Consider the following 20,674-nt stretch of genomic DNA (forward strand, 5'->3'; position numbering starts at 1 on the left):
AACACTCTATATAGGTTAGCCTTTAGCCTAGTGGTTAACCCTCCACATGCTTAAATCTGGCCCACGGGACCAGCGTGGAAATAGCAAACACAGGACAATCACGACTGGAGTCAAATACTTGTGCAAACCAGATGCGGGTTAAAGAGAAAAGACATTTGTAGCTCAAAAAAAAAAAAATACTATTGAGAGATTAATACCAAAAAGGACAACTTTTCATTAGCTGTATCTTTGCCTCTGTATCCTAGAATGGAATACAAAGCTATTTTTCAACCTTTGTAGCCTCTTAACTGTTCTACTTTTAAGCCTGACACTCATCACTGCTTCCCTTCTGCATCTTCACATACATACATTTTGATAAACCAATAACCTAGATTTATCAAAACTTGGTTTAACAGGCTTCAGATACAAGAGTCAAATCTTCCATCCAGAAATTACCAGAATAATAGGCAATGCCCACTGCATCAACATGGTTTGGATGCTTATCATAAATTTAATTGCCACAATTATGTAATTATGCAAAAAAAATCCATTTGCAGAAATTTACACCATTTTTAATTAGGGAAATGGCCTTGATTCCAATAACATACATTTGAATTTAACGGACATTCCACTTAAACAGAATGCTTACCTGAAAGTCCATTAAATCAAGGCCTTACAGTAAGTATAACTTTTAAGGCTTTTAAATTGATTTAAAAGGTTAAAAAAAACCTGAGCTTTTACCCAAGAGAAACAAAATTAGGTATTTCCTATTGGCATTTCATCACTGACATTTGTTTTATATATGGGAAATGGATACTGATAACATGTAGCAATGGAAAAAAATAGGGCTGCCATTTTGAAAGCAAACTTTCTTTCTAATCCTACTTCATCCAATCTTTTAAATCATTAGAATCTTTATAGTTTGAATGGATGTTGAATACATGTTTTGAAGGTGATCACATCATATTTACACCCATTTTCCTGTTTTTAAAATATATATATATCAGAACTATAAAACTATAAGCTGACAGGCATCCTTCAGAATGTAGAATGTACAGAAGGAAATAAAATGGTATGCTCAGGAATGTGGTTCCCAGTCATGAATCTGAGATCCAGGGCTCCAGAGCTAAAAGAAGAAGGAGGAGGAGGAGGAGGAGGAGGAGGAGGAGGAGGAGGAGGAGGAGGAGGAGGAGAAGAAGAAGAAGAAGAAGAAGAAGAAGAAGAAGAAGAAGAAGAAGAAGAAGAAGAAGAAGAAGAAGAAGAAGAAGAAGAAGAAGAAGAAGAAGAAGAAGAAGAAGAAGAAGAAGAAGAAGAAGAAGAAGAAGAAGAAGAAGAAGAAGTCCTAAATTCAGTGCCATAAATATCATTTTTATAACTAAGTTCCCATCCTCCTATTTTCCTTTTTTTCCCCCAGAAATCTTCTAGAGAAAGAAATAATTGAGTCAGAAAAATTGCCAATTGCTTCTTTCTCAGTAAAGACAGGTAGAGAAAGAGACAGAGATGGGAAGACAAAATGGAGGCAGGAAATCCAGAATATTATGTAAAAACGCTTGGAAGATATCCTAGTTTTACGTCTCTGAACTCTGCCAGCACTATGGAATGGAGACAAATGATCTACCTTCTATGATTGCTGAAATTCTAGACCACATACTTTCAGAATTAAGTTTGTTCCTATTTTTATTTTGCTTTATGAAAATACAATACTTTGATAGATTAGTGTAAAACAAGGACAAAACTTTGGCATATTTTATGTATTACGTCCTACAAATAAAACTCCAGCAAATCAAAGAATGTTAAAAAATCACCCTCAGCAAGGATACAGATTGAAAATAATCACCTCCACATGAGTTACACAAATATAAGTATGCATAGAACTCATATATCTACTAAAAAGACACCGACTTAATTTCCCAAATTTTATTTCAGTGGATATTCCAAATATAATAAGAGAAGCTGACACATTGTGTAATGAGCAACTCAGCTTCCAAGCCATGGTTTAGTTATTGTTACAAGGAAGCTGCAAGTAGGCTTACAAAACTGCAGTGTCTATTCTAGCAATGTTGGTTATGAAAACCAACAGTGCAGTATTGCCATTTTTATTGAAATTGTTCCCCTGGCTTAACAACTTGGGGAAGTATGGGTTTAATTCAAAGTTTGAAATTAAAGTTATTTGTGAGAAAATGTATTTTCAGACACTATCCCTATTTGTTCTGGACACACTTCTGATCTTCTGGACCCAATTTGTGATTACCCGGGGCATGGCACAAAGGCAACACAGTAAGATAATCACTAGGAGTCCCTTTATTAGCTTCGACTTTGCCCCCAATGTCCTGTTTATCTTCTGGCTGGAGAAAAACTCTCCCAGGAACAGCCTTTGACTGTAGAGAATCAAATCCAAAATGTGGTCAACAAAAACTGTAACTATAAGTCCAATAGCAAAATGAGGTAATTAGTCCATCAGGACAGGAGCAAGAATTCCAGATGTGAAGGCATGGCAAAACTCAGCACAGTTGGGAAGACACCAGGAACACAGATAATCAAAGTCAACACAAGATAAACTCATGTTTGCTCCCAGCAGATGCACTCAGCATGCATCTCTTTTAAACTCTCTTCCCAGCTGTGGCTAATTAAGGGAATCAGGGCCCTTTTCTCCCCCATAAGCCATGCAACTCACATTCCTCCCTTCTCCATTCCTCCCTGTGTGTCCTAGGAAGAAGAGGGGGTGGGCCTGTGTCTTCCTCTGAATTCCCTCTCCCTTGTTCTACTTCTCCCCTTCTCTGCCCAGCTGGACTTTGCCCTTCCCCAGTTTCTTCCACAGCCAAAGGAGCCACACTCCCACCTCCTGTCAGCTATTCATCTTCCTCCTTGGATTCAGACTCCAACAGGGGCATGACACAATGGGCATGACACAACTTTTAGAAACAGTTCCAGAAGGAAACACATACTTTCCTAAATTGTGAACCCCATTTTATTTTCCCCAAACTCTGGGTCCTCTGTTATTTATTTATTGTTTACACTGGAGGGGGGAAAAATTAAACTGTCTTGCATTTATGAGATGGACTGCCAGGATAGCATTCATCCCAGCTAATCAGCTGACAGAAGTTGGTTATCTAAATGGACTCCTTATTTTCCCGCAGAATATGAGAAATTCATAATACTAGCTTGTAAAACTAGGGCACGTAAATCAGCAGTATCAAACTCGATTTCATTGAGGGACATGTTGGGGTTCTGTTTGACCTTGGGGTGGCTGGGGTAGGCGTGGCCAGGGTGAACGTGACCAGTTCAACATCACTCATGTCAGGGGCACCTGTGGTGGCCAATTGCTAAGGCAGGACTTCCCTCAGACCCTTCCTCACTCTCATTATAATCTCCTTCTTTCCTTATTTTTCCTTCCTTGCTCTCTTCCCATCTTCCCTTCTTTGTCTTTCCTCTTGTCCCCTTCTCCTTTCCTGTCCTTTCTTGCATGCTCAAATGCAAAAGGGGAAACATTTCACCTTTTGTTTTTAGTTTGTTCTGCTAGCCCTCTGCCAGTGAAAATGGAGCTCAGGAGGGCCGCACCTGTCCCTCCCAAACTCCATTTTCGGTGGCAGAGGCACTGCAGGCCAGTCCTTTGCTGTTTCCAACACCCTGTGGGCCAGATCAGGCCCGCGGGCCTTGAATTTGACACCCCTGACGTAGATCATTAGCACATTTATTATTAAGACAGAGAGACAGTGGAGATTTCTGTTGAGATCAAATTTCCTAGGGCAATGAACTTTTAAGTCCAATTAACTGTGAGCTGAAGGAACAAGTCTCAACTGCGTTGCTAAACCTAAATCTTGGTAAGACTGCCTACCAGAGGTCTCGGTGTCGTGATATTTATTTAGTTCCAGACAATTGGATTAGAAGCAAATGCAATAATGCCAACATTAATTAAAACCCAGCTCTGTTGCAGGTCGTTTTACTCAAAGCATGTTCGAGAGAAATTCAGAATTAGAAAGCAAAGACTGTTACAAGGGAGGGGATGATTACACAGTGTCCCTGTTTTCCATTTAGCTGCAATCAAATGAACTTTGTGAATGGCAACAAGAAGCAATTTTGGTATCGTTAGTTATCACTGTAAACCTACCACAAAATATATAGTCCCTTGTGAAAAGAGATTTATTTCAGAAATTCCAAAATCCATCTTAGATAAGAGGCAGGGTTGTTGTTGTTGCTTTAAATCCTTAGATATTTGCATCAATGAGAGATCATAAAGTCTCATAAAACATAAAGCCTTTTAAAACTAGTTGGTTAAAAAGAAAAAAAAATCTATAGCCCATCCCCTTATATTTGCTAGTATTATTCACCAAGAAGATTACTGTTGAGTTGGAGATTAGCTGTTTTATATATAGTAGGTGCAAGACAAGTAAAAACTATGTTCTAAATTTAGTATGCAGTGTTCCTATAAAATACCTTGAGAAGCAATCAACCTTTTATTTCCGTTAGAATAAACTTGCTGAAACCAAATGAATTAAACTAGCTCTAACTTACTTTCATTTCAATGGATCTTCACAGGACTGGAATCCTGTGTCACATCTTAGCAAAAGTTATCTAATATGGCAGGTCAAATTTTGCTTCATATTATTTGATTATATTTTTCACATAGCATACAAGCAAAAGAAATATTAAGGCATAAAAGGAGAATAGGGATAAAATTATGACAAGGAAGGAAGGAGGGAGGGAGGAAGGGAGGGAGGGAGGGAGGAAGGAAGGAAAACACAAATATATACTAAGAATGACTTCCAACATATTTTTCCAGGGATAGAAAGAATGCTTCCTATGAACTTTTAGTTTAAGACTATAGTAAAATGTCCATTGTCCCCCACAAAAGAAAAACAGAAATTTTAAAAAATCCTCTTTTTAAATTTTGAAGGAAATAATAGCTAATAGTTAACTGGACTAGATTACTTCACTGCCTCAAATCTTTGCCTTGGTTCTCACTCAAATGACTTCCTCCATCACAGGCGAGGAAAAAAAGACAGCATAAGTGCTAGAAGTTGAGAAATGACAATCTTCATGAAGCGCACAGGAAAATGTGGCTCCGTAATTGTTCTAATGTGATGCAGATCAGTTTCCTTAATAAACCCAGGTCAGTATCGGCACAGACAAAATGGAAAATTAGAAGGTTAAGTTCCAACTAGCCCTTCAGAACAGTAGTCGACATCCTTCCACTAATAAACATATTAGCAATCTAACCATAATTGAATTATAGTTGGATTGGATTTTGGGGGGAGGCGGGAATCATTTTCTTTTCCCTATCTTCTTAAGAATTGGTGGTGCCTCCTTTTATCAGTGTGGATTTTTAAAAGTACGGTTAGAAAGAAGACCCAGAAGGACAGAAAAGAATGCCATAATTGGTGGGTTGTAGAAGACCTTTCTTAAAGTGGTCATCTGGAAAAAAAATAAAGCTATAAGAAAATATTCTGTTGCTGTTGTCCCAAAGGTGCTTTTTTCCCCAAAAAAAGTCAACTGGACTTCATTTTTTCTTGAAGACGTTTGGCTTCTCATCCATTTCAGCTGTTCCAAGAAGGTTCCACGCTCGTTTGCAGAAGACCCTGAGAACATAGATAAACCTCAACAAGTCTTAGAAAGAGTGATAACCACCAAGTGGTGGCAAGGAATATACATCCCACCATCCTCCATCATTCAGAACCGAAGAAGCTTCTCGGATGAAAGCGAAATTTCTTCAAAGAAAAACAAAGTTCAGTTGCTTTTTTGGGGGGAAAAATCCAATCCTTTGGGACGACCATGACCTGGATGATTGAGAATCTCTGTACACATTCTGTTGTTTTTGTTCAACCCCTAAGTTGTGCCCTACTCTTCACAAGCCCATGGACCATAGCATGCCTGTCAACTAAAAAAATACTCGTTTGGTCTTTTTAGTTGCCAGCAGAAAGAGAGTGGGGGGAAGCAGTGCATTCCTTAAATGCCTCAGATAATCGCCTTGGCAGCTGTCGGAGTGCAACAATATTACTAGAGAGCATGATTGATGACTCTTGGCTATGAATGTGTCCCATTGGAGAATATACATCCAGGGGGTGGGAGGAAGACCAGGGTCCAGGGGGAAATGAATGATGTATTTTAGTGTCGGCTGCACCCAGCTAAAGCCAACATGGCCACTCCTAATAAATCATTTTTTTTTTACTCTGAGATGTGGCTAGAGACTTATAATTTGAATGGGGGTGGAATGGCACCACTATCCTCCACTCTCCCAGAATGTGCCCAAAGTCATGTTCATGACACTATCTAACCTTCTCCTTTTGAACAGAAGAAAATGTTCTGAGGATAGCTTTAAAAATCAGCTGATCAAACCTACCAGTTATCATGCGAGACCCCAGCTGATAATTGGCTTGTCACAAGTGACTTGGGGAATGCAGAACTCTGCGCTTACAACCCAATTGTTGTCAAGGAATATGTTGGCACATGTTATTTCCAAATGAAACAAATGTTTCCAGAGAAATTCCAAATACTCTCCCTTAACAAGATTGCCACTGGACAATTATACCAACCTTTCTCATCCTGAGATTATTTTGTATATTATACAAAAATGCAAGCTCAGACATACGTAGCTACCAGCTTAGGCCTATAGTCATCAAAAGAAAAATAATTGGGGTGTAATTATACTTTGAGTTTTGATCTTGGCATCAATGCTTAAACTAGCATCGGAGAAATTTCCTGAGCTATTAAGAAGTGGAACAGCTGGTCTCCCAGAATTGTGCATGTTCCATCATTGGAAGCTTTAAAAAAACAAAGATTGGTCAACCAACTTTCATACCAAGATGATATGTACACTTCATACCAAGGTGATATGAAGACTTGGGTAGAGAGTTGGACTAGAAGATCTCCAAAATTCCTTCCAATCCTATGATTCTATAACTAAGTTGTGACGATGATATGTTGGATTGTCTCTAAAAGATATGATTAACTACCATGCAGATTAGAATTTGGCTTAGGGTTGTGTATGAGTCCCTCCTCTGTAGATTGTAAATCAAAACTTCTATCTCAGTATGCTGTTATATGCTAGCTAATTGTGGTTAAGATTTGCTGGTCAATGGGAGAAAAACCTGACTATGGTTTATGAAATAAACTACAGTTCAGCGATTCTGTATGAGCCTCCCTAATTATGACTAGGTCTGGAGCCAACACAGTGAGACTGAAAATTGTATTTTCTCCCTTGTTATGTTTTCTGAAAAGGAAACCATTATGCTGATGAGAAAGCACCCATAACAAACCACAAGGAAATCAAAATGATGACACCAGGGCAATGATACAAGCCACAAATATGGCAATTACATCATGCATCATGAGGCCCGGTGATGATCCCATGCAGGTGTTATCCCTTGACACCTTGCCTGCCCACACAAGAGTTTGTGGATAATTATGCTGAAATGTGCCAAGGGGAAGGTGAATATGCCATATACATTGTGATTCATCATACCATCACACACACAGAATGACATAATTCACACAATTTCTGCGATGAGTCCTGATTTGTGAAATATCATTCTGCCTTGCCCCAGATATACATTTCACGTGTTACCTGGGATGGTGCTAAATCCTTCACTTAATACAGTGTTTAGGTAAAGTTTCCACAAATAGTAAAAATATATACCTGGATGGAAGGATTAAACATTAGGGGTAATTCTTGACTTGCAACCACTTGTACAGTGACCGTTTGAAGTTGCAACAGAAAAAAGTGACTTATGACCATTTTTCATGCAATTGTTGCAGTATCCCCATGTCACATGATCAAAATTCAGACACTTGACAAGTGGCATGTCTCTATGATGGTTGCAGTGTCCCAGGGTCATAAAATCACCTTTTGAGACCTTCTGACAAATTATGTCCATGGGGAAGCTAGATTCACTTAACAACCATGTTATTATTAACTCAACAATTGCAGTGATTGGCTTACCAACTAGCAATAGCACTTAAACTTATATGCCACTTCACAGTGTTTTACAACCCTCTCTGAGTTGTTTTTACAGAGTCAGCATATTAACCACCCCCAACCATTTGGGTCTTCATTTTACCCACCTCAGAAGGATGGAAGGTTGAGTCAACCTTGAGCTGGTGAGACAAGAACTGCCGAATTGCTGGCAGCCAGCAGTCAGCAGAAGTAGCCTACAGTACTGCACTCTAACCACTGCACCACCATGGCTCATACTGTGGCAAGAAAGATCATAAAATGGGGGCAAAACTCACTTAACAAGTGTCTTGCTTTGCAAGAAAAATGGGGGGTCAATTGTGTTTGTACGTTAAGGACTACCTGTATACAAACCCTACTGCTTTGTCGACCTCTGGTAGTGCCAAGAATTAGTAGGTAGTGCCACCTCCATCAAAATGAACTGTGGAGCTATCTGTCAAGATCTCCATCATCAGGGTGCTGCCCCAATCATTCACACTCACACATCAGTGTGGTTTATGGAGGGTTTTATTTGTCTTCCCTCAGCAGTTCTCATCACCCGGCCTTAGAACTGTCCCAACCAAAGCAAGCCACAACCAAGCCCAGATTAATTCCCAGTACAGCCATCAAGAGGAGAAGACTTTTTCCCAAGCAATCTGGCAGGTCTCCATTTCTCTGCTTTGTGTGTTCTGAGATCTACCACAGCAGGCAGTTCCTCCCCTTCCTCTTCACTGGCCTGCAAGCTGTCCCCAGCCAAAGCCTGTTCTGCTGGAAGTTCAGGATCTGTAATTTCTGATGTGCCAGGAATATCTCATTCTCCCTCGAGCTGGCCTTGAAGGAAGAGTTGGAGGAGTTGTCCAAAGGAGATATCCCAGTCGGCCTGGAACCTTGCTGGGTTCATGCCATCAAAGGGGAAAGGAGGGGGAAGGCATTTTGGAAAATCCACACTTGTGTATCAAAATGGTTGATGGGGGAATGGAAGGAGGAAATGATAACAGAAGAAGACCAGACTACCAAACCGTCTTGTACCAAGATCTTCAAGGCCATTTGCCTTGAGAATGGGACGTTACAAGTATCACACCTCAGAGTTTCTCAAATCATCTTACTGGTATCACATTGGCTGGCTAGGGGATTGGTCATGGGCAAAGGAATTGGGAATTGGAAAGAATAGCTTTGTAATTTTGTGTGGGAACACCAGATTCTACCTCACTTTGCTACAACCAGTTGCTTTCAGTAAAAGTTCCTTTGCTTCAACTAAATGGAGTCACGAGTCCTACTTTCCTAAGAGAGCAAACTGGGGCAGGCATGACACTATCATACCTGCAAAAATATCTGGGCGGCCATTAGATGGCGAGAATGAGATGTAGAAGAAGACCCTCAACGCTTTGCTGCCATCTAATGGTGGCCTGAATTCTTGCGTCCCTGATGCACGGTCCCAAAATAGATGCTTTAATATAGAGGCTTGTAATTCTGGTACAGATATGCTGTTCCCTGATTACCAGCTGTGCAAGCAAGCACATTCAAAAAGAAGACAGGAACAAGTGTTTGCTACGCTGCCTTGAAAGATCACAATAGCAAAGCTTAAAGGGCACCGCAAATGGGGTCACTGGAGTTTGCAAGTCACTTTTAAGGAAATTGTATGGTCAACAGAAGTTAAGCTGTCAATCAGAAGCCTATCTCTCCATATTCTCTCAACTGAAAAGAAGCTTCATGCTATTTTAGACAATAGCAACCCTTTATTTTTTTCCCTCCATTCTTTCTGAGTATTATTTTACTAGCAGGGATTATAATTAAAGCAAGATCTAGTGTGCTTCATTTCAGGTCTTTGCAAATGCAATTTTTTAATACCACGTTCTCTGAAACTCAATACAATAAGAGGACAATGATGGCTTTCAAAAGGCAACTGCTTTCCTTACTTCAGGTTCACATTTTCAAAAGACATATATAACTAGCTCGATACCTGCGCTTAGCTACGAAACTATGTGGTTGGGGTTAGTTTTGGGAGAGGAAAATAAGGGAGGGGAAATCTTCCTCTGCCTACCAGCATTCATCGGTATTCATCTGGCTAGCGTCCTGTCAGTGTGTGAGAGAGTTGAGGGCTGTTTGGAAAGTGAAACAGTATTTGCTGTGTGAGTAAGAAGGAGACAGCAAGGAGCCTGGGTGTGGCTTAGCTCAAGTTTTCTGTACTAAAGCTGCTTGGTGCTGTGAAACTGAAACTGAAACTCAAATTCCTCTCCTCTGCTTTACATTTGGAACAGATTTCTTTTTAGGTGGGGAGAGGGAGTAGAACTCCTTAGCATCAGAGCGTGTTAATAATAATGATATAGGAAATATTACGCTCTGATGGTCATTTCGAAAAATCCTTTCTTAGTTAGCCCCTAGAAGCCAAGAGGAACATACGTGCCAAATTTCAAGTTTGTAGGCTTTACGGTTCTGGAGATTTTGTGATGATGTGTGAGTGGTATTTCACATAGATAGGGAGGGAGGGAGGGAGAGAGATGGGTGGGTGGGGAGAGAGAGGTTTTAATTTGGATTTGGATTGGATATGTGTGTGTGTGAGAGAGAGAGAGTGAGTGAGTGTGTGTGTGTGATTTCTCCAGAAAGGAAGCTCTTATGTATGTAGAATTATATTTAGACATTTGTGCTAAGTTGTTAGGTTGCAAACTAGACTGGCAATGTCTAGAATGCAGACTGAAAGACAACCCACTGATCTCTTTAGGGTGTTATTAAAAGACGGTCTTCTCCAGTGTCCAGAAACACTCATACAGATTAAGCCACCTGAACTGTACTTGAATTTACATCTTAAGATCTTGGAATCCAGTTAGTTGAGAGTCATTAAGCAACGAAGTAATTGATTAATCGAATTACAGCTGAGGATGCTTTGATGCATTTGACATGGCTTGCAGTAGTCCACAATACACAAGCCCTTATATTTAATTCACTGAGTTGATTACTGCAGCTTTTAACATGCGGATACACATATATAGTGTAATGCAAGCCTGGAATCTGAATATCGGAATAACAACTCTACAATTGTCTGGTTTGGCTCTGCAATCAAACAAGACAGACACAGACTTCAACGGATAATTAGAACTGCAGAAAAAACAATTGCTACAAACCTGCCTTCCATTGAGAACCTGGACACTGCAAGAGATAAAAAAGAGGGCTGTGAAAATATCTACAGACCCTTCACATCCTGGACATAAACTGTTTCAACTCCTACCCTCAAAACGACTCTATAGAGCACTGCACAACAGAACAACTAGACACAGGGACAGTTTTTTTCCCCCGAATGCCATCACTCTGCTAAACAAATAATTCCCTCATCACTGTCAAACTACTTAGTAAGACTGTATTACTATTAATCTTCCCATCCTTCCTATTACCTATCTCTTCCAACTTATAACTATAACCATGTTGCTTGTATTTTACCATTTATATTGTTTTATTTGTTTCCTAGTATGATTTGATTGCTTATTAGTAACCTATGACTATCACTAAGTGTTGTATCTTATGATTCTTGATGAATGTATTTTATTTTTTCTTTGTGTGCACTGAGAGCTTATTGTACCTAAGACACATTCCTTGTGCGTCCAATCACACTTGGCTAATAAGGAATTCTATTCTATTCTATTCTATTCTATTCTATTCTATTCTATTCTATTCTATTCTATTCTATTCTATTCTATAGAGGGAAATATTCAAGACTCTGTTTCATTCCAAGAGATCATGGGTGAACACTTATCAGTGATTGACTTTCCACAAAACAAGATTGGTGAACAATCCTCTGTTTTCTTTTGTCAGTCCTTCTCCTGTCTCTCTTGGGTCTGTTTTGAGTTACTGCTACGATTTCTGAAGGTGCCAAGAGAAGGGGGCTCTGTCTGGCTCCCCAAAGGAGAATTGTTATCAGGTTTGGTTTCAGTTATGATAAAACAAAGAGAAAACCAAGGAAGGAATTCACGGGACAGAAATATCTTTAAAAAAAAAACAGATTGCAGCAAAAGCACCATTTTTAATACTATTATTAAGTGTTGTACCTTATGATTCTTCACTCTTAACGAATTTATCTTTTCTTTTATGTACACTGAGAGCATTTGCTCCAAGACAAATTCCTTATGTGTCCAATCACACTTGGCCAATAAAGAATTCTATTCTATTCTACTCTACTCTACTCTACTCTACTCTACTCTACTCTACTCTACTCTACTCTACTCTACTCTACTATATTCTATTCTATTCTACTCTACTCTACTCTACTCTACTCTACTCAATATTTCCCATGACATGATCTTTATGGGCCATATTTATACAGCAAACTGTCCATTGGGGAAGCAGATACAGTCCACCCATGTTTAGGATACTCAAGAATGCTGGTAGACCTCGACTTCCAGCAGTTCATTTAGTGACTGCTCAAAGTTACAATGGCACTGAAAAAAAGGGACTTCTGGTCATTTTTCACAGATACTTTGCTGCATCCCTGTGATCAGGTGATCAAAATTCAGACTCTTGGCAACTGGTTCCTATTTATGACCGTTGCTGTGATCCCCCTTTTGCGACCTTCTCAACAGCCAAGTCAAGGGGAGGGGAAGCCAGATTCTCTTAACAACCGTTTGACTAACTAATCGACTGCAGTGATACACTTAACAACGGTGGCAAGGAAGGTTCGCAAGATGGGGCGAAAGTCACTTAACGAAGGCCTCCAACACCTACGGTTGGACTTAAGCGTAGTACACAAAATTATCTGCTGTAATGTCCTACTAGTCAATGACTACTTCAGTTTCAACCGCAACAATACAAGAGCACACAATAGATACAAACTCAATGTTAATCACTCCAAACTTGATTGCAGAAAGTACGACTTCAGCAACAGAGTGGTCAATGCCTGGAATGCACTACCTGACTCTGTTGTTCCATCCTCTAACCCCCACTCCTTTAACCTTAAACTATCCACTATTGACCTCACCCCATTCCTAAGAGGTCTGCAAGGGGCGTGCATAAGTGCAGCATCGTGCCTACCGTCCCTGCCCTATTGTCCCCATTTATTTGTACCTATTTCCTGTATTCTTACTCATGTTTATACCTATACCTATTATCTTGTAAGCAATTGACAAATCAGATAAATAAATAAAAAATAAATAAAAAGGAGTAAATAAATAAATTATGGGCTCAGTTGTAGTCGTAAGTCGAAGACGCTGTATCATATTAATCACTGCTATTATCTCTTTTCCAGGGTTTTTCTTTTGACACGATCCTGCTCAGAAAAAAACAGCGAAGCTCAGTTGGTTTTCCTTTTAAGAATTGACGGGTGGCAGCGCTTCCAGCTGAATTGGCTGATTTACAGTCCAGGGTGTGAAAAAACACATACACACACACAAAACCCCTTTCCTCTGAGCTACTGTAAGTTAGCAGAAGCTTTATTAGATCAGCACCACACCACATTAAAAGAGCAGAGCCTTCCTTGCCACCGTTGTTAAGTGAGAATGGGAAATTGATTTGATTTCAGAGATTGATTTCGCCCCACCTTGCAAACCTTCCTTGCCACCGTTGTTAAGTGAGAATGGGAAATTGATTTGATTTCAGAGAACGGCAAAAACCCGCTCTTGCATGAGAATGCTGTTAAATCTTCCAGCCGTGAGATCTGCCAAGCTCTTTCCTCGGCCTCTGGAAATTATGTCAGCTCAATATCTGACACAGGAGGAAGGGTCTTCCAAATAGAATCCCACTCTCTTCCAAGGAAGGGGGTTCTACAAATCATACTGACTATACCACTGGTGATACAGACTACACTTTGCAGGAGTACTACTCAGGAACCAGGACCACTACTCAGGTGACCCTGAGGACACAGATAAACCTCCAGATGGCCTCAACAACCCTCTAAAAGGATGCAAATGACCAGCTGTCTGCAAGGAGTATAAATCCCTCCATTCCCCACTATCTTCTCAGGTGACCCTGAGGACACAGATAAACCTCCAAGTGGCCTCAACGACCCTCCAAAAGGATGCAAATGACCAGCTGTCTGCAAGGAGTATAAATCCCTCCGTTCCCCACCATCCAGCCAGAGCTTCTTGGATGAGAAGCCAAACGTCTTCAAAGAAAAACAAAGGAAGTCCAATTTGGACTGATTGCAGCATCCCCACAGTCAGGTGATTTACATTCAGTGGCTTGACATCTGGTTCATATTTATGACATTTGCAGTCTCGTAGGGTCAAGGGATCGTATTTTGTGATTGTTCTGACCCAGCTCCCTAAACACAACAAACCCTCTGATGTGAACTCAATCTCAATGCACATCTATTCATCTCCGCTCCCTGCCTTTTATCCCCAGAGCTAGGGTGGGGCTTTGCTAGCAGTGGTGGCTCTTCCTTCCCAAGGACCGGCTCATAGATTTCCACTGCTCTCCTCTCCTCTGCCTTCTGTGCATCCGTGCGTCAGGCACTGGACCCAGCTATTCCTCTTCTTCCTCATCAGCCACCTCCAGACCTGGGGGCTGTTGACTCTCCATCTGAGGGCTGACAGATGGCCCAGGCTCTGCCTCCGTCTCTCTCTGTGTGTCTCTCTGCCAGCCCCCTTGGAGTTGCCCTGATGCTGACCCTGACTCCCACGCCTCCTCCTCCTCCTCTGATTCGGCTGCTGGAGAGGCCAGCAGCCGACAAGCCACAACAGTGACCTTCCGACAAGCAAAGTCAATGGGGAAGCCAAATTTGCTTAATAACTGTATTACTAATTCAACAATCGCGGAGATCCGTTTAACAAATGTGGCAAGAAAAGTCATAGAATGGGACAAAAGCCACTTAACTGGCTTAGCAAATTTGGGCTCAGTTGCCCTCGTAAGTCAAGGTACCTCGGTGGCGCAGTGGTTAGAGTGCAGTACTGCAGGCTACTTCTGATGACTGCCGGCTGACTGCAATTTGGCAGTTCGAATCTCATCAGGCTCAAGGTTGACCCATCCTTCCATCCTTCCAAGGTGGGTAAAATGAGGACCCAAATTATTGGGGGCAAGAGGCTGACTCTGTAAACCACTTAGAGAGGGCTGTAAAGCACTATAAAGCAGTATATAAGTAACTGCTATTGCTGTTACCTATATGGAGATCTTTGTTTGATACAGGTGATTGTACCTTATTGCTTATTGTACCCTATGACCATCATTAAGTGTTGTACTTATGATTCTTGACTCTTGATGAATGTATCTTTTCTTTTATGTACACTGAGAGCATTTGCACCAAGACAAATTCCTTGTATGTCCAATCACACTTGGCCAATAAAGAATTCTAGATAGTCCACAACCAAGACCAAAATTTCAGGCTGGTAATGAAACATCTGCAAGAAAACGCCCAAGCTCAGAAAGCATCAAGGACCCCACGTATCCAAGAATAACCACTTAAATCTTCTGAATGTTTGCCTTCCTGTTAAATGATTATTATTTGGGCATTCCTATTAAAGGAAAAAAAATGGCACTTTAGGATCAGCTAGAAATGAGATTTATCTCAAACAATGCCAACTATAGCACTATGTAAGCTACATACACCATACACCTTTGGAGTTATAGCCTTTTCAGTGCCATTTTGCATTAAACCTACTATACATTTAAAAAATTTCCCAAGAAAATTAGCCAAGGTAGCTATTACATAGAGTGAGAAAGGATCTGAATGTAATTGGCCATGCTTTTTTTTAATTATTATTCCTGCTGCCGAAGCATTCTGATAGTATCAGCCTCCAAATGTTCCGTTGTTTGGAATATGCTCTCTTTTAAACACTGATATTAGCATCTATTAACATTGATAGTAAATTCTGCCTTCTCACCAATGCAGGAATGGATTTCTTTTTTTTTTCTTTTTTTAAAAAGAACCTGACATTCTTTGTTTGCATATCAGATTGCCCACACGGATGGAACAATGCTGCTATCTAAGAGTCTGGATTAAAATAAGTTTTAAAGACTAAATTAATAATGTATCAAGAAACGTTTTAAGGGAAACTGAAATGGAGGTTGGGAGAAGGCAAATTCCGCTGTAATAAAAAGACAAGTTTGGCAGCTCTGCAAACCTGCTAACATTGTCTTTCCATATAAAGCCTATTGTTTTTTTTCTCTTCTAAACAGCAGAAGCATCTGCATCATTCATAAAAGATAATAACTGGCTTGGCAGCAGAGCTCTCCAAGCAAAGGGTGATGCAATTCATAAAGTCCTACAATATTCCCGGTAACCATAGTGCAGGTGACATAGTTTTCATGGAGAAGAGATTAAAAACTGAAGCGCCTCACCTACTAATCTGTATTTATTTGCAGAGGTAGCAGTGGCAAAATTGAGCCAGGCTGATGTGCAAATTAAAAACTCCCAACGAATGGAATGCCTTACACACACACACACACACACACACACACACAGAGAGAGAGAGAGAGATCATCTCAGATCATTTCAACCAAGATAATGGGAAGAAATATCTTCCTTTAAAACAGGGGTCTCCTAACTTGGCCATTTTAAGACTTATGGACTTCAACTCCCAGAATTCTTCAGCCAGCCATGCTGTCTTAAAGTGCCCAAGTGACCCTGACTTTAAAAAAAAAAAAAAAAAAAGCTCCCATCGTATATTTCCTCATTTCACTGAATTCTAAACACAAAGACCAACCATATGGTGACAATCTGCAAACCATAGGAATAGCAATAGCACTTAAGACTTCACGGTGCTTTGCAGCCCTGTCTAAGCAGTTTACAGAATCAGCCTCTTGCCCCCAACAATTTGGGGTCCTCATTTTGCCGGATGGAAGGCTGAGTCAACCTTGAGTCTGGTGAGATTTGAACTGCCAAATTGCAGTCAGCCGGCAGTCAGCAGAAGTAGCCTGCAGCATGGCAACCTTTCTTCTGATGCTGAATTAGAGGAATACTTAAACATCCAATACTCTGTACACAAACATTAAGGCAGCCACAAGAAAAAGAAAGAAAGACTCCAGTAATTTCCCCCCAATTCTGAGAAACTGAGTTCCGCACTAACATTTAGACCAAAAATCTCCAATTCCCTAGAAATCACACTTTCAAAGGCACTTGATCAGGATATCCTTAAAAAATAAGAATAAATAAATAAATGCAGAAAGGTTTTTCAGGGAATGGTGTACATCGGTTGGGCTGAGTAAACTAATAATAGTGAGATACTAATAATGACCATTTATTCAATGGGTATGTGGCCAGCCTTACCTTCAAAGTGAAGTAATAAGCAATTTATCCTTAGTTAGTAGGTCTGAAGCTGTTCTTTTCGAGTCTGAATTTTTATAATCATAACTCTTAGATTTAAAATAGCGGTGGGGAGTTCGAGCAAAACTGTACACCCTTTTCCTGAGAGTAAGGACTGCTGTAATTCAACTTCTGTTGAATTGTCCTTGTATAGCTTTCCCTATAAATGTTGCAACTCGGTATGTAATACAACTTTGAAAGGTGCTTGCGTGTTTTGACGAAGCAATGATGCGTGAACCACTGCAAAAATCTACAGCTTCGAGTGGGCACATTAAGTTTCATACTTTAACTTTCCGGACTTCAGTGAAAAAACATGGGAAAAGAAATATATGCGTGTGCTCCATCTGGAATATCCCATCAGGATTATTTCTTGGGTTCCAGCAATCCTGAGGCATGAATAACTTTACTCCAAATCTAGGCCGACAAACGTAGCACCGCGGTAAAACAGCTAAGCTTTGGATTTCTTAATCTTGAAAAAGAAAAGCAGGGTGTGTTTGAATCATCCACCTCTGCTTGGTAACTCAGCCCTGTGTCACCTCTTGGCTCTTTCCTCACAACAATTTTGCAGATATTGTAAAAGCTTCAGTTACCGATTCTAATTACATTAATGAGCCTCATTTTCACTCATTGTGTTTCAAATAAGGACTGGGTTGTTGTTTTTTTCTCCCTTATATTTTTTGTTTGCAATCTCTCGCACATTAGAACTTCCATGAAAAGAAAGAGGGAAGGAAGGGAGAGAGGGAGGACGGGAGGGAGGAAGGATGGAGGGAGGGACAGAGGGAGAGAGGGACAGAGGGAGAGAAGGAGGGAGGGAGGAGGGACAGAGGAAAGAGCCGGGGAGAGAGGAAGGAGGGAGACAGGGAGGGAGAGAGGGAGGGAGGGAGGAAGGAAGGAAAGAAGGAGGGAGGGAGGATGGAGAGAGGGACAGGGAGGGAGGAGGGAGGGAGGATGGAAAGAAGGAGAGAGGAGGGAGGAGGCAGGGTGGCAGGGAGGGAGGGAGGAAGGAAGGAAGGGAGGAAGGAAGGAAGGAAGGAAGGAAGGAAGGAAGGAAGGAAGGATCAAACAGACCCAGAAAAACAAGCAAATGTTTGTTAAAAAGCTAAATCTCCCCCTGGAAGTTGTTGAGTATTGTATTAGTTTGTTTTGTTTGTTTTTGCTTGTTCATGTCCACCCTTGAGATGCACCGAATACCCCTCGATAACAACGCCTCACCCACTGATCTTCCTGCTTCGGAGGACGATAATGAACATCAGTGCCATCTGGTTAACCATTTGGAAAACTGTAAAAGCTGTGACTGATAAATCCGTCAGTGTTGAAATGGCACTTGTTGAGGTCTGGAAAGTTCATGTAGGCTATTTATGTAACTCCCCACACCTGTTAGGCTTGCAATTTTGCAAAGCTTGAAGAACATCAGAAAATACACCGTTGAGAAGAAAATGCACAAAGACTTTTCTCAGGCTGGATAACCTGCATTTATATTTCTTAGGTTCTTCTGGCTACGGATCTGTTTATCTCTTGGTCTGCTTAACCTCAAAGACTGCAGTACTTCTCCAAATCCATGGCACGAAACTGCAGTGCTAATACATTTATTAGTTGAGTGTGCAGTGATGCCAGCTTTTAAAAACAATACCCAACAGGGAATACACAATTCCCAGCCTAATATTCACATTTAGTATATCGTTGATTCTTTCGAACCAACTTAAGAAACAAAATGAATGAGGCAATCGAAAGAAAGAAAGAAAGAAAGAAAGAAAGAAAGAAAGAAAGAAAGAAAGAAAGAAAGAAAGAAGAAAGAGAAAGAAAAAAGAATAATTTCATTTATTAGCTTTCCCTACAGAAGTCTGCTATACAGTTCTGGGTGTCTCTTGAATTTCCAGATCAAGGTAGTTATATAAACCAGGGTGAATTTGAAATCATTTTTCGGTGCAAGATCTTTCCGCAGCTGAAGTCACTCCCAACATGTGGCTGAAGATTCTCAACTAACCAGGTAGAGTTGTCTGAAGATTATCTGAAGTTGCTTGAAGGGTTGCAATGAATGAACGGTTGCAATGATTCACACTTCAAACAACTTCAGACAATCTTAACCTTATTCAAGTCTAATAATACTGTACTTTAGCCATGTTGAATTCATCTCAAGGAGGTGACTCAGCAACCAATATCAGACGAATACAGATGGCATCTAGAACAAGATCAACCAGAGCTATTATTAACAAGACTCTGTTTTATTTATAATTTAAGAATACCTTATGGAAACCTTTTTTGGGCCGCAAATAAATATATAATTTCCTGGCAAGGGTTTTCGAACTGCAATTAACTTTCTCTCCAGGAAGAGCTAATGAAGTGTGCCAAAATAAAATACAGGTTAAATGCTCCATAAGGCAAAATTGCAGACAGCAAAACTGAATCCACCTTGTAAAAACAAAAAAACAAAAAACCAACAACCACAACAAGAAGATCATTCACTTGGTTAAAAAAAAAAAAAGTATCTTATGAACTGTGTGTATATATTGCTTCCACCAAAACGCCCATCCAAACGCCCATCAAAAAAGCGCCAGTAAAAGTTCAACTCAGTCAACTAACAGATCTCACAACACAAAACCCACACCTTTTGCACCAAGCCTACACATTTGAATGACATGTGCGCATTTAAGGGGAGGGAGGGAATGCAAACATACAGTTTTTTTTTCTGTTTCAAACTACTGTATTTAAGGAAAGCTATATTCCTGTGATAGCATCTGCATGCACCAGTGTGAATGTCTCTACAATAGAATTTCAGCCATGCCGATTTAGATAATACAGGTAGTCCTTGACTTACGACCACAATCAACCCCAGCATTTCTGTCATTAAATGAAACATCGGCGGAGTGAATTTTGCCCCATCTTACGGCCTTTCTTGCTACCGTTGTTAAGTGAGGGGCAGTGGTTTTTAAGCTAGGGACTTGGTTGTTAAGTTATTCTGGCATCCCCATTGACTTCGCTTGCGAGAAGTTCGCAAAAGAAGATCCAGTGATCCTGTCACAAATACAAGTCAGAATTTTGATCACGTGACCATGTAATGGTCGTAAGTCTGGGGAAATGGTCATAAGTCCCTTTTTTTTCAGGGCCGTTGCAACTTTGAACAGGTCGGTAAAAGGAACAGTTGTAAATCAAGGATTACCTGTACAGTAATTTACTACAGCTGGACTGGCCGGTTAAATGATTACTTCCCAAACAAGATAAATACCAAAAAGAATGTGCCTAATTCAGAACAAAATATTCTTTCTTCTTGGGCTGGTAGGTCAGCTCTAAAGGAAGAAAAGATTATGACTTCTATCTATTGAGTGACTGAACAGGGCAAATTTGGCAGTGCTTCTTATACATCCTGAGTTTGACTGGACTAACTGAGAATCAGTGCATTGTATTCAGGTTGTAACCTTAAAGTTCTTTTTGTGTATATACAGATAATGACTGGTTTTTAGAGGCCACCAGCCTCCTGGGAGGTGCCTTTGATGCAATTTAAAAGGAATCACAAAACAGTTCAGGCTGAATGTGTCCACGAAGTGATGGGC

At 40.4% G+C, this 20,674-nt stretch overlaps 1 protein-coding gene across 6 annotated transcripts in view; it reads right to left on the bottom strand.

Moving 5' to 3' along the window:
- Positions 1 to 20,674, bottom strand: part of PCDH7 (protocadherin 7) — a 505,021-nt gene that overhangs the window by 477,670 nt on the left and 6,677 nt on the right. The gene's annotated exons all lie outside the window — the stretch shown is intronic.

This window comes from Notechis scutatus, chromosome 4, assembly GCF_049901735.1.
Source record: "Notechis scutatus isolate UNSWTSFEM ecotype Mainland chromosome 4, rNotScu1.2, whole genome shotgun sequence".
In the NCBI taxonomy this organism is placed as follows: domain Eukaryota; kingdom Metazoa; phylum Chordata; class Lepidosauria; order Squamata; family Elapidae; genus Notechis; species Notechis scutatus.